This window comes from Patagioenas fasciata, chromosome 3, assembly GCF_037038585.1.
Source record: "Patagioenas fasciata isolate bPatFas1 chromosome 3, bPatFas1.hap1, whole genome shotgun sequence".
Lineage (NCBI taxonomy): Eukaryota > Metazoa > Chordata > Aves > Columbiformes > Columbidae > Patagioenas > Patagioenas fasciata.
The window spans coordinates 107,400,860-107,415,671 of NC_092522.1; the positions used below are offsets into that span (position 1 = coordinate 107,400,860).

Genomic DNA, 14,812 nt, shown 5'->3' on the forward strand with positions numbered 1-14,812 from the left:
ATGAAACCGGTCACTGCCACAGCTTCCATTCCCCATGATGGCTTTTAAAGGTGCTTCTGGTTATAGTACTTAGGTTGTATACATATATAGCGAGTGCTTTTGAAAAGGCAAATTCCTGTGCTGTCATCCAAGCAATCAAAACAGTCTTTGTTTGCAGAGCAGTGGAGGATGGAGGCGAGGGGAGAGGGGGAGATGTTTGGAGAAACAGTGTTGCCACTCACTGGTGTGGCTGCTGCCTTCCCATCCCTTCCCAGCTGCCTCTCAAGCTGTGTATGAAAATCCCGTGTTCAAGGTAAGGCAACAAACTCAAAGAATGTGGACCCAGCCCCAGCGTTAATGTGTTTCCTGGCCAGCACATCTCCTCCTCGCTTCGCTGCCTGCACAAAGCCCCTCAGCGTGCTGGCAGGGAGGGGTGGGAGACCAAACACTGGTGCCACACCATCAGGGATGACAAATTAAACACTAATGTGTTTGCTAGAGGCTTAGTTGCTGGGCTGGGGTGGCAGATAGGGTAACCTCTCTGCTCTGTAACCTTTGCTTCTTTGACTGGGGATGGGTGCAGAGAGGTTAGAGAACAAATACTCTGCTTTTGATCAGCGGTGCGACACTGTGCTCCAGCCCAGCCACCTGAAGGGAATGAAAACTGTTCAAGCTTTCTACCCTCTCCATGGCAATACGCTGAATGCTTCTGCAGCACAGGCTTATTTTTTAAATGAAATTAAGCTCCTCTACCACCAAGAGCAGCCTTTACACATTGCATGGTTTTATGTCTGGCAAAGATCAGTCTATCTATCTGTAGTCAGAGTTGACTTTTTTCTAAAAATAAGCAAGAAATTATGTATTTATTAGCAATTTCTCTAACTGAAATATTCTCTTCCAAACACTATCTTCTCTCTCACTAAGAAAAGCAAATAAACTATTAATTCTCTGTTTTTCCTCAGGGTATGTGCATGAAGAGCAGTTGTAGAAGCTCATCAAACTACTGTTTGTTCCTGGCGGAACCAGAATCTCTGATGAATGTTTCATTACTGTTTTCATCCAGAAAGGATGAAAAAAAGGATGAAAAAAAAGGTCATTTCCAGGAGAGTTTACACTCTTTTACATCACCCTATTAGAACCCTCGTGTTTCAGGCTTGTCTACGTCTCCGTTCCTCTGTTCTCCAGTGTAAACTTTACAAAGTCTAATACCAAACGCTGTTGAGAAGATGACCAGATGACTGGCTCAGAGCCTAATGTCCCGAGTTCAGGTACTCTTTTAGAGCACTGCAGCAAAATGTGCCAAAGGCCTCAGCTAGAACAACAAATCACTTGCCACGTGAAGACGGGTCTCCATTACCTAGAACAGATCAATTGCTCTCAGTGTGACTGATGGAGCTGAGGTGAAAGTACAGAAAACAGACTCATGCTGGCTCAATATTTTATTTTTGGTAACGAAAATGATCCATTGTTGTTGAACTAGTAATTCCAAGAACATCAACACAGAAGATAGGGTAAAAAATATTGGTTATAGCTTTGTTTATGTAGCCAGATTTCAAGATTAAACTAACTGCATGTAGTTTGCAAAACATTGGCATTTCATCATTTTTTATTTATGGAATTCATTAAAATGTGAGAGTCTAATATACCACACACTAAAAAGAAATCCTATAAACTATTCTCTGTATTATCAAACCAATCAACCATACAGTAGTAGATGGCTTGGAGAAACACCTCATATTCCAGTGATGAACCCCTTCATCCCTTGTAGATGGTGTATGTGCCTTGACAATTCTTTTTCAGAGAAGGTCCATTTGTTTGAGTGGCCCATCAGGACGAGCCAAGCAGAGCTGCAAGTAAGCGACAGGGAGACAATTCACCACATGCATTTTGGCTGTTACATTTTAGATGTAGTATTTATTTTTATAAGCCCCTGGGCGAACAGCTCTCCCAGATGCACAGTATCTGCATAATCATCCAATTTTAGGAGATTAAATATTCATATCAGGCTTCTTGAGTTGTGATAATGTCCCTCTGGGGTTCTGAGGATCCAGGAAGAGTTTTGGCACAGTATAATGACTGCTGTCAGTTGTTCAGACTGTCAGGGTTATTCTCTCCCCATCACAGCCTGTTTAAAGGTAAGTTCTTGTGAATTCATGAGGATAGTACTTCTTCCCCTCATATAATGAGGCAAGAGATTATGGATTCCACAATGCAAGGTAGTTTGAGGATGACCAGACCTTCACGAAGGCTTTTGGTACACCTGTTCACTGAGATTTATTATCTGTTGTTTAGTTTAGAACCATAACTATCTCAGATAAAGCTGAAGTGAATAACAGGTCGAGATCATAGAGTGAGTGTCATGGGATGGAGCCAGGCTCTTCCCAGTGACAAACAATGACAGGACAAGGAGCAATGGGTGCGAAGTGGAACATAGGAGGTTCCACTTAAATATGAGAAGAAACTTCTCAGTGAGGGTACCAGAACACTGGAACAGGCTGCCCAGGGAGGTTGTAGTGTCTCCTTCTCTGGAGACATTCAAAACCCACCTGGACACATTCATGTGTAACCTAATCTAGGTGTTCCTGCTCCAGCAGGGGGATTGGACTGGGTGATCTTTCGAGGTCCCTTCCAATCCCAAACATTCTGTGATTCTGTGATATAATTAAATTAAATATAAATATTTGTGGAAGGAACGGGAAGAAATATGAGTGGCCTTGGTAACATATTTCCATTTCTTTTTCTAGGAATTTCTGTTCCTATTTTGTTTGCTTGTTTGTTTTTTATAACATTAGAATACTGAATGTAGTTTAATTTTTGGAAATTAAATTGGAGATTAATATCTTTAATGAAAAAGAAGATAAAAGAATGCTTTATCCCAGTGTTAAGTCCTGAAAGTTTTTGGGGTCAGTTAATTGATTAAGCTATGTAATATGTCTAAACATTATCTTTGTTCTCCTGTGGTTGACAACTTTAAATATCTCCGGGCCCAGACAGAGGTATGCTTTTATCAAAATGTGAAAGCAAAGCTTGCTGAAAAACTGCTACCATCTTTATTTGCAGTTGTGCGTATGACCCATTTACTGTGCTGTCTTCTCAAAATCCAGACATTTTAAAGGGCATGCGTGGTTGGTTTTCCATTTGTCATCACTGTCAGCAATGACAGAAGATTTAACAGACATCACTTTGTTTACATCCAAAGAATGAGACATGCCTCTCCAAATTCAGATGCTGGAAAGTTAGGTGAGAGCATCAGAGCTAGTTGTCTACAACATCTCTACAGATAATATAGAGAACGTGGCGTTATTCCAAAAAGTTCTTTTCACCTTAAAATGAGTATCTAAAACAGTTAAGATGAATTTTTCTCCAAAAGTGTTTTCCTCCCATTACATGTGAAGAAATGTAGCATCTCAGATGTAGATGTCTACATTATAAACATTTATAGTTAGTTCAAATTAATTGCATTTTATGTGTTATGGGCGATTTTTAAAAAAATGTGGATGATTTAGAATCTGCTATTATTCTTTATGAAATTAATGCAGAAAAGGAGCGGGAGAGAGGCATCCCAGAGTGGCCAATTTATAGGGTAACTAATCTTGGCTATTTATGGATAGACATCATATCCAATTGACATTCAGACATTCAAGTTTTATAAGCTTCATCTAAAGAGAATACCTCAATCATTCAAATGTCTGCATACTAAGAATATTGCATAGTCTCAAAAGAGTGGATTTTTTAGCACTAAATAATAACTTCTAAAAACTAACATTTGAAATTGGTTAATCATATACATTGCAACGTGAGAGAAAACTATTCACATGGAAATGGTTCCAGGCAGCCAAAAAATTATTTAAATAAATAATGGGTTTCCATTAAAATGTTGGTGTGTTTGCACATTCAGTAAAATACTTTTTGCAACTGTTAGAAAATGCCACAGTATCTCATACTTGGATGCCTAAAGTTAATCAACTAATTAATGTAATAAAGTTTTTGTTTTGTTTTGTTTTGTTTTGTTTGTTTGTTTGTTTGTTTTTAATGTTGACTATACACAAATACTGCAAAAGCTTTTAAGCACACTTTTGAAAACCAAGCAAATCCATTAGGTTCCTATGTAGGGGTCCTTAGCTAACAAATTTGGGGAATCTGTGAAAAAAATACCATGCTAAATGTTAGTAAACTTACATTCTAAACATGAGGTAGCAACTTAAAATGTTGTGTAATTGTCTTTGTGTGTTGCTTTACATTAACCTCACAGAGTGACAAAATACAGCAGGTTATGATGTAAAAGAGGAAACTGCTGTTTTCTTGTTAGATAGACTTTCACCAATTTCACGTGATAAAATGCTGCTCATCTTGCCAGTTCAACACAAAAGGAAACCAGCAGATGGAAGCAATGAAAAGCAGAATCTTTTCTGTGCTCACTGGCAGCTAGTGCAATTTACTTACTTTCAGAATGTATAATGTACATTACCACACCTTCCACTCCTTCTGTGCCAACGGATGTTGGATGGAGTATCCTTCCTTTCAGGAGAAGAAGGAAAGAAGCAAAAAACTTAAATAGACAACTGAAAATAGGACATGTTTGTTCTATTTCTACAAGTTAAAATCAGATGTTTCAGCTCCCTTACTTTATATGTAATTAGACTTGGTGTAATTACAAACTACTAAGATAGTTACTTTGCTCTGACTAGGCAGAGGGAAAAGCTCCTTTGGGAGGAACTGGCTGAATTCCACTGAAGTGAAAGGAGTTGAGTTCCTGACCCACTCTTAAAAACTGAGCTGACATGGCAGGCCCTTTTCTGCTACACAGTTCTTGTTTGATCCTCACATGTTTATTTATTTTTTTTATTAACATGAGTCAGGAAGACAGTCTAATGAATTGCATAAATCTATGAAAACAGATTTGGTGAAATCTGTTTTTCAGAGAAATCTACCTAGAGATTTCTAAAAGAAAAACAAAGGAGTTATTCAAATATATGTAGGTCTTTAAGTTCTGAGACAAATCCTCAGATGCAAATTAGACTATTTTAAATAGCCACTGTGAAACTGTAGGTTTTAATAGTAAATTAAGTCAGAAATAGTGAAAGTAGAGAAACAAAGTCTACTCTGAAATTCTTAAGGGCAGAAGGCTAGTGGAACAGAAGATAGACTATTTCAATATTATACACTATTTTCAGTCTAAGTCTAATTAAAATCTTCAGTATGAGTGCTCATTTATGGCATCTATATTTTACTGGTAGCAAGTAAAACTGTTCAGGAAGAGTTTAACAAATGTTTGAAATTTATTTGAAATTCATTACCACATTTCCACCAGCTGGGATGTAGCTATGTCTGCTTTCAGTCTCACACCAAAAGCATGTTACATTGCTCTGACTTTTATATGGGAAACTGAATTCATAATAATTTGGAACGTATCGAAGATGGGAAAGTATTCAAGCCACAATGGCTGCAAGATGAGACGTCTTGTAATGCTTGTCTGTAGAGGGGAATGGGAGAAACTGAGTAACGAGTTTATTATGCTCTGGATCTCTTCTAACATACTCTGGTGGACCTCATTTGCACAAAAGCCTTGTGATCACTCTCCCTAACCACTATCCTGTCTTCTTTCACCCCAAGCTGTGTATTACAGTCTTGTTTATTTTTAGGAAGAAACAGAGTCCTGTCTATTCTGTTTTTGTTTACTTTTTATTTTCACACTCCAATACACTTAAGCCACTTTCAATACACTAAGACAATTTAACCTGTCCATACAAAGACTTTGTGTATTTTAATATAATGTACATTTGTCTGCATATTTTCAAATGACCTATATCTAGTTAAATTTCGAGAAAAGACAAGTTTGTCTTCTTGATCTGTACCAAATTTCACAAGCACAAGAACAACAGCAACATCTCAAACATTTTTTTTTTTTCTGAAAATGAGTATTCATGTTCCATATAATTTTTTAATTTACAGAATGTGTGGAGACTTTTTCAACAGAATTCTCAAAAGTAACACATTTCAAAAGTCTTCTAAAGAAGTCTACATCCTGATAATTCCCCAAGGGAAGCTTTGATGGTGATGTTGAGGGTGGTAGTGGTGTAACCAGGTTGCTATATCTTTTAGGAAAAAAAAAAAATTCTTAAATAGACCTCACAAAAAGTTACTGAAACAGAACTCGTAGTAAATCCATAGGTTTGTGCATATATACAGTGTTACATTTGCATGGAAAGTAGAGACAACGAGTTTGGGAATAGATCTGACAGTAGGAGGGAACAGTCACCGTAGAAAATATTATGCACTTCACAGAGGGAAAACATTAATTTTGATCCAGGCTCATCTTCTTGCTTTTGCCAAGAAAGGTTGGACCAGATGATCCCTGAGGTCCCTTCCAACCTGTTATTCTATGATCTTTCCCAACCCTTCTATTTTTCTTTTAGTACCTGTGTAGTACCTGTGTAGTACCTGTGTAGTACCTGTGTCTTCCCACCACCTCTACGTGATCTCAGCTTGTGTCCTTCCCAGACACCTCTCATCATTCAAACCCCGTATTTCCTCTCTATTTTATTCCTATTTTAATGTCACTGTCCCTGTCCTGTTGATCAATGACTGCTAACACTGTAAGACACTCACAGAAGCATCTTCAGCATTGCCCAATTTTGGGAATGAGAAAATGGTCCCTCTATATATATTTCTATAACATTTTTTTCTCTCCATGCCTCTTTTCCCAACAATCCTCTAGGGAATGTTTTTAATATTAGGTAGCACATTAAAAACATTTCTCAACAAATTAATCAAATCATTGATAGTTTGTACCTGTAAAGAGTTAAAAAAAGATGCTTCCCCAGAGAGTAATGACAAGGAATTTGTGAAACCTTTAAAAATTCTTTTCTGATTTGGAATGAAATTTTTGCAGAAAATTGATTTGCAGTAATTAGTAGTGAGGTAACATAAATAATTTATGGGGAAACTGTTTTGTTCTGGGGCAGCTGGCAAGTACGGCAGGCATGAGCAGCTGAAAAGTTTCTTACAGTCTCAAACCCTGTACTAGATATCCTCTATAACAGCATCAAGGATGTATTGACATTCAAATGTACATTTTCGGGGTACTTAAAAAGGAAAGTAAAAGAAAATAAACCCATAGCAAAGCATGCTATGCACCAACAAGAACAACGTGGCATGACCGCATGATATATCCCAGAGGTGGCTGTCAGGAGAACCATGACTGACTTTATAAGCACTGGGTCTATAGCAAAACAATGGTAGTGTTTTATTTTAATTATGACTATGAATGTGTTTCATTTATTCTTTCAGTGGCTTCAGTCTCATATTGGTCACTAGGGCCATAACATACGTAGTATGACTTATGATACATAGTGTTCTTTGTTGCTTTGGGGTAATCAGAAGGTTGCTCATACAGTGTGTTGTGCAAACAGGTATGGTAATCCTGCTACTTCATTACCAGCTGTGGTGAGTGTTGTTTAAAATACAACATGCTTTGTATTGCTGTGTTACTATGACTGCCCAAGTAGTCAAGATTAAATTCCAAAGCAAATGCTTCACAGGAGCGGTATGCAATGTGCGGTCTCTGTCATCTCAGCAGATACACCATTGTATCTCTTGGCATCAAGAGAGCAGAACATGCAGGGAACAATCCAGATGATTTACAAGAGAGACCGAAGTCAGATGCAGTAGAAACCTAGTCCCTTTACCTCAGCAGGGCTGCCGAAATTGTTTACATTTTATGACTAGGTTCCAAACCCCCAAATAATTGTAATAGTAATTGTAAAGGCAATTTGGTCTGATCCTGAAGCGGTTATTAAAAAATCAGCTCCAGGAAACTGGATTGTTGCTCTTCTCTTGGGGTCAAGCAATTCTCCATTGGAAAGACTTTCCTCTAGAACTTCTTGTTACTCGTTTTACAGCATGTCCCAAATGTGACTTTCACAATATGGTACTCTGAGGTGTGTTTCTGGTTATGGCTCCTTGGACTGTTTATATATTTTTCTCTCAAAAAAACCAGAAACACTTAAGTGAAACCAAGGCATGCTTTGTGCTGGCTGACAACCTAACCACTGGACACCAGACCCATGGTCCTTCTTGCTTATTTATATAATCATTTAGGTTGGAAAAGACCTTCAAGATCATCAAGTCCAAGTGGCTTTCTGCTGCTGCATCTAGCTGTGTGCTGCAGACAGTGTGACAGTCACTAGCTATGTTTAATTGACAGCAAGGGTACATTTCATCTGAAACAAGAGGTTACAAGTAATAATTTCCCTTAAGCAGTTATAGCTGGGTTTTACCATCCTTAAGCAAGAGAACTTAAAGGATACAACAAATGTCCAGGGGAAAGTTCCATTCTCAAGAAATTTCAGAAACACTGCACTGGACCACTACACAGAAGGAGAACCATTGTTCCTGCTGATCTACAGCAGTGAGTGGATGATGCTTCTTAACGTGGAGTCTGAATCATGCTTACGTGTAGTCCTTCTCATAAAGGTGCCTGTTGGCTGACTCCCGAATGAGCTGAATCATCCCACAGGGTTTCTCATAATTCCTGAATGGCCAAGGGAGAAAAGTTGATCCTTCAAAGTTGTGGTTTTGTGCATGAAACCTGTGCAAGAAAATTCAGTGCTTCACATAGCTGTTCTGCATCACTGCTGTTTCCTTGTCATAACTTTGCAGGTCTGTCCTCAAGCCTGTAGAGTGGATGGTCTAAATTTTGGAAAAATAATACCTTTGTTCATACATGTAAATACATAATACAAATAAATAAATAAATGAATGAATAAATAAATAAATAAATAAATAAATGTATGTAAATATATAATTTGAAGAAACAATTACTGCTAAATACATTGAAGTTTTGCTGCTTGCTTTTGTTGTTGAAGGGTCTTATCTAAAGTCACAAAGGTCAAGAAAGTTACACCTCAGAGTCATAAATCTATGAAAAGACAGTAAATCTTGGTAGTCTGCTCTGTACTCTATAGTGATTGAGGTTCTGTGTGTCTGCTCCTTTATATTACCATTTTAATTGCTGTACATGAGACTATATAATATATTCAGTAAGGAATGATGCAGAATAATGAAACATTTCATTACAGAAGCTTAAGCCTCTTCATTATATTGTCATGGGAGTAGATTTGTTCTATTATAATTGTTTTTATATTAAAAAAAAAATCTCAAATATATTAAGCTTTAGTACACTAATTAGATTATACTTTACAGTACCTGTATGTGTGATTTTATTTCTGTTCACAGCTGGCAGATGGTGTGGAGCATATAGTTCTGCTATTAAGAGCTGAGGAATTTTAAAGAGGTGAGCACAACATGTATTGTTCTTTGTTGCCTTTTCATTATGTCCACAACATTGACCTGTTTTATTTCTATTTTTTTCTTTTTTTTTTTTTTAAACCTTTTTTTTTTTTTCCATTTAGTTGCTTTTGCAGTTTAGGTCTGCTGTACTACTTTCAATAAGTCAACAATAACTTCCTTCACCATTGTATCAAGTTTTGTGTGCTTGAACACAATGAATTTACATTTATACTTGCTTTCATTAACTTCACTGAATTGTAGGCACTTATAAAGTTAATCATGCTGTTAAATGTACCTTTGAATAAGCCTAGGGACACATAAAAAGTCACAAAAGGGCAGACAACATTATGCATTCATAGACTGTCAGTCAGTTACTCAATAGTGTCTGATCACTTGCATATTCTCTTTGTATAATAAACCTATAGTCTCAGTATTCAAGCATTTAATAAAGAGCAACTGAAACACTGGTAATTTTTACTCTGGGATACCACAAAGTAATTTTTATCCCAAAAGAAACTCTCAAACTTATACAAAAACAATGTTTTTGATGAGCCTTAAATTTGAATAAAATGTAAGGGTTGTATGTTCCAATATATGTTTTTCTGTGTGAGATAATTATCAGATAATTAGAACATACTGCTTTTCCACAAATGAAGCAAAATAATAATAATGCAATAGAAATATAAGACCTTTGAGGTTTTGTAGATACTCATTACAAAATGTGTACCCATGTATGTGTGTAATTACAGTACTCCCAGTATTTCCTGGGAATTAATTCTAACTTGAAAAATATTATCATATTCATAATCAAAATTATGATCTATTATTAATTACTACTGGTAAACATGTTATCCAACAAAATCCCTTACAATTATTAACAAAATTGAATACATATACAGTATATTGTACTTTGAAAAGCTGGGATAATAAAAGACAGATTTTACATTTTTAGCCTGAAGAGATGTGTGTATGTCTTGATTAGATTATTATCATGAAAGATTACCTCCTGAGGCTGATAGGTCTGCCTACTGATGCTCTTAATGAAGATCAGAATGAAGAAAAACAGCATACTTGTAGTCTTGTAAGTAGTAGTTCCTAACTTCCTTAGGAATAATCCAACTCCAATATACGGTGTCTAAGACTAGGAGATTCAAGACCATATTTTTAATGGTGGGAGATTCAATTAAATACCCCAATGAATGAGTAATCTCAACAAGGCAGATCAGGGCACCTATTTTAGATGTTCGGGCATTCAGTCAATGTAGAGAAAAAGATGTCTCCAGAAACTAGTCCAAAGGCCTTTACCTCATCCTCAGCCTTGCAGAGAGCTCAAGTCCCTCTGTGGGGTGAGAGCTGCAGTGGGTGAGCTTGTGCACTTTAGGCACCTTGGAAATGTTGAAGTTTAAAATAGAAACCCTGCCTTGACTCAGGTGCTTGCCATTTCAGGGTATCGTGACCAGGCTGGTAGGAATGAGTGAACGATACTTATCCACATAATCAATCATTCCAATATTAGATTCCTGATGCAATACTAAGTGATCCAATACACAGGGCTTAAATGCAAAACACATTGAATCCAGCTGCACACCTTTCCTGAAGAGCAACAGACAGAGACCCCTAAAATACAGTCTGTAAACTACCTGAGTTTTGCAAAAGACTGTGGTCATGTGTAGGAAAGTCCTCTGTCTCCAGCAGATGCTGGAAATCCCATCAAGTCCCATGAAAAATACTAACTATTGGTGATTTTTAAGGGGACACTGAGAGGACGAAGGATACATAGGAAAATAACTGTATTTTTTCTACTGAGGTTGGGTAAATGATGAATGTCCAGAGCCTCTTTCCCATTTATTTTCTCTTAACTAGACATAAATTCTTATGCCCAGAAGGAACTGTCAGCCATAACCTACTACTGCAATCCTTGCAATGCCATTAAAAATCTTCAGTGCTTAAAAGGACAGAAAGGAAATTAATTGAGAAAGCTGTTTACTTGATTTCTTTTAATATTTTCTTAATAATTAACTAGTAGATAAAACATTTCCAGTGTTGCTTGCTCTTCTGCTCTGTGCCTGCCTCAGCTTCAGTTTCATAAGACTTTGTCATAAGCTTAGTACTTTCACAAGCAAAAATGAAATAATTTTTTTCAAAAGTCCCAAATAAGGGAATACAGCATTTCCAGACAGCAAGAAATATAACAAAAGCAAAAAAACAAAAACAGCAACAAAATAACCAACCAACTACCAAAAACAGAAAATGAAAAGAGACATAAAACAATTTTCACATAACAACAAAATCTCTACAAAACTATAAAATCAACTTCCATTCAAAAGATCCCAAATAACACCATCAACAATGACAAACATTTTCTGTAAAGAACTCTGATTAGTGTACATATTATTCTTTCTCTTGATTAATTGAACTGGCATTTTGATTACATTTAATTGTACACATTAAATAAGTTAATGCTCTGCAGTGATATACCAATGCATATAGAGGACTTTTTAATTTAATGTAAACAATTATATCCTAAATCACACAAAGCATTGAAACATTCACCTTTTTTTTTTTTTTTTAAACTCAGTAAACATTTCCCTTTGAGAATCACGGTCCTGACTCCGGTTATAGAAGCACCCTTGTGAAATAACTTTCAAGGATTTTGATTGCTTCATGAGACAGGCTTCTTGGAGCTCCAGCTCTAGACTCTGACTTTGCTACAGAACAACCTTTCTACTCAAGCAGAGGAGATTAATCCTCTTCCCAATGCTTATCTGTTCCAAGGGGTTTTACAGTCAGGAATGAGGAAAGGAGGAGGTTGCAGTAGTAAAAATAAAGATAATTAATATTATCTTGCAGGTCTATTTTGAAACTTTCAGTTTTACATGTATCTGAGATCAGATCAGTCATTTACTTGGTAAAGTGGGAAAGAGTTTAAACATGAGTTTAAGCAATGAACAAACAAGAGTTTTACAATGAAAAATGGTAGCTTTAGATCTATTGACTATTTTTATTATTTTCTAGGTTTGATCGACATAAACACACATGTCCAGAATAAAAAATGCAAGCAGATCCAACTTTGAAAATGACATTTTCCTTCCTTTTTGTCAGATTAGGGCCTTACTTTGCACACTGTTACAAATATTTTAGTTTCTACTATAGTGCTACTCAAGATAAAAATACATTTCTGACCTAGACCAGAAAAACATTTTGCAAATACTTATTTATCTAAATGAAATGAGAAGTTAAAGGCTGGGAGAGAGGAATCATGTACAAATACAACTGCAATATGAGAAAGATGTGAAAGTTTAAGGCCTCAAGTAAACTGTAAAGTGTCTTTGTTAAAATCTGGAGGTATATTAGTAATATTCTGCGATAATCTGAAAGTTTTTTCAGCATACATGTAAAAAGAGTGTATTTTGTAATACATTTAAACTCTCAAATATTATGAGTGACCAAGAAATAGATATTATTTTTTATTAATAAAGAGTTAACTAAATAAAGAAATTCTGTAAAAAAATTATATATGGTCTTAAGCAGAAGTGGAGCAAAGAAAAAAACATCGTGAACTAAACTCTGCATATTAAAAATTAACTTCTTTTTTTAAAAAAACAAAATTAAAAAAGATATAAGGGAATATAGAACAACAGTTTCTGTAGGTGTGTATGCACACGTGCAAGAATGAATACATCATGACAGGAAAATACAGTAATAAATAACTTAATGCCAGGGCCAACTTTTTTTACAAAACTGATAGAAATTGGTCACTTATAAGGTAACTGATTATTTAAAAACAAACAAACAAACAAGCAACAACAAGGGTAATTTTTAAAAGACTCTTTGATGAGCAGACACATAGTACACCGCTAAAAATTAACCTTGTCAGACTGACTTGGTGTCCCTTCCTAGACCTGATACAAAGGTTTGTCCATATCTAGTTCAACACAGTGCAAAAAAGCAAGAGGTGGGAGGGAGGACACAGTACCTAGGAGGAATTCAGAGACATTGTCTGGACGTGTAGAGAGGTGTCAGGAAAGCCAAAGCTCAAGTGGACTTGAGACTTGGTGGTACAAAAGAAGAAGAGCTTGTACATCAGTAGCAAAAAACTGAACAAGGAAAGTTTGGGACTGTTGCTCAATGGGAAGGATGATTCAGTGCCAAGGGAGACAGATAAGGCCAAGCAACTCAGTGTCCCCTCTGCTTCAGTCTTCTCCAACTATTAAAGAAGACTTCATTATTTTTTTTCATGTTCATGGGATCAAAGACAATATTTGTGTTTTCAATAGTAAAATTGCAGTTTGGAATTTCCTGTGGTGACAGAAAACTCTTTTCAAAAGTATTAACTTCACAAATAGTGATCCTTATATACTTCATTACAATTCCTTTACCTTAATTTCCTATCTGAATAGTTATTTACATTTGTGATGCACACAGTTAAGAGCTGCTTGACAAAGTTACCAAGGAGGGTTGGGTTCCCTGTCAGTTTTGTTTCTCTGAAACAGGAAATTAGTGAATTCATCTTCATTTTTTTGATGGGCAAAATCATTCACATCTGAAACTGTCAGCCATCAACCAGGGATGTCAGAAGAAGAGGTCATGAACATACCCAGGGCTGATTTTGACAGTGCCTTGTCCCAGGACCAGACAATGAACCCCAATGAGGAAACCACGGGGCTTATGAAAGTCAGTAAGGTAGCACTTTCCCAGTGGATGGGCATTTCATTAACACCTCTTTTTGAAGGGCAAAATGGCATCCCGGCTACGGTATGCTGAGGTCTTGACCCTCCTCAAGAAACCATCTAATTACTATCCTCTGTCAAACCTCCCTTTTTGCAGAAGATGATTAAGGAGGCAGTTGCTAAGCAACTTCAGGAGTACCTGGACAAAGTGGGATTTTTAGACTTCTTCCAGTCTTCTAGTAATGGTTTCCAGACAAGTTTTTATAAGAGTGTTAGTTTCATATTTCGTAATACTGCTCTTGGGACACTAATGAAATATTGCTTTATATCAACTCTGTTAATGTCTTTCACATATATTTCAGTTATTGATGATTCAAGTCATTTTATGCTGAGTAACATAAGGATTGTGTTATTACCTGAATTTCATAAAGAACATATGCATTTAAAATCAAATGTATTTTACTTATATTCATGAGAAGTGAAGCTCACCTTGAAGAACAGATAATGATTTTATTCATATTCATCTCCATGTTTCTCCCTAAATCCCAGATATCAAATATGCAAATCCCCTAGCTTCAGTCAAGAAAAAAAGAGAAACTGAAATTGTATCACCATCAGGAGTTCAAATAATGAAGCCATGAATATAAAGATTTGTGATAAATGAGTTTCTGATAACAGTGAGGTTTCTAATAACAGCAGGAATCAGATTATGAGAACAAAAAGTGAAAGTTTCATTTGTGAATGGTTTAAAGAACTAAAACCTAAAGTTTTCTTTATTGCTTGAAATGGGGAATGATGCAGACTGTACCTGTCAGAAGTTCTTCTGTGGACCTGCCAAACCTCCTGCTTTCACAGAGCCTGGGTCTCCGCTG

General features: G+C 36.4%; 1 long non-coding RNA gene across 2 annotated transcripts in view; it reads right to left on the reverse strand.

Annotated features, from left to right (window-relative positions):
• Positions 1-5,652: 5,652 nt before the first annotated feature.
• The window catches only part of LOC139827634 (uncharacterized), a 74,257-nt gene continuing 65,097 nt past the window's right edge, over positions 5,653-14,812 (reverse strand). The window contains exons 4-5 of one of the 2 annotated variants that reach the window (XR_011738514.1): positions 14,749-14,809; positions 5,653-8,670 (exon numbers count right to left, since the gene is read on the reverse strand). This is a non-coding gene — a long non-coding RNA (uncharacterized lncRNA). The remainder of the gene's footprint in view (positions 8,671-14,748; positions 14,810-14,812) is intronic. The other variant, XR_011738513.1, reaches the window with a different exon arrangement.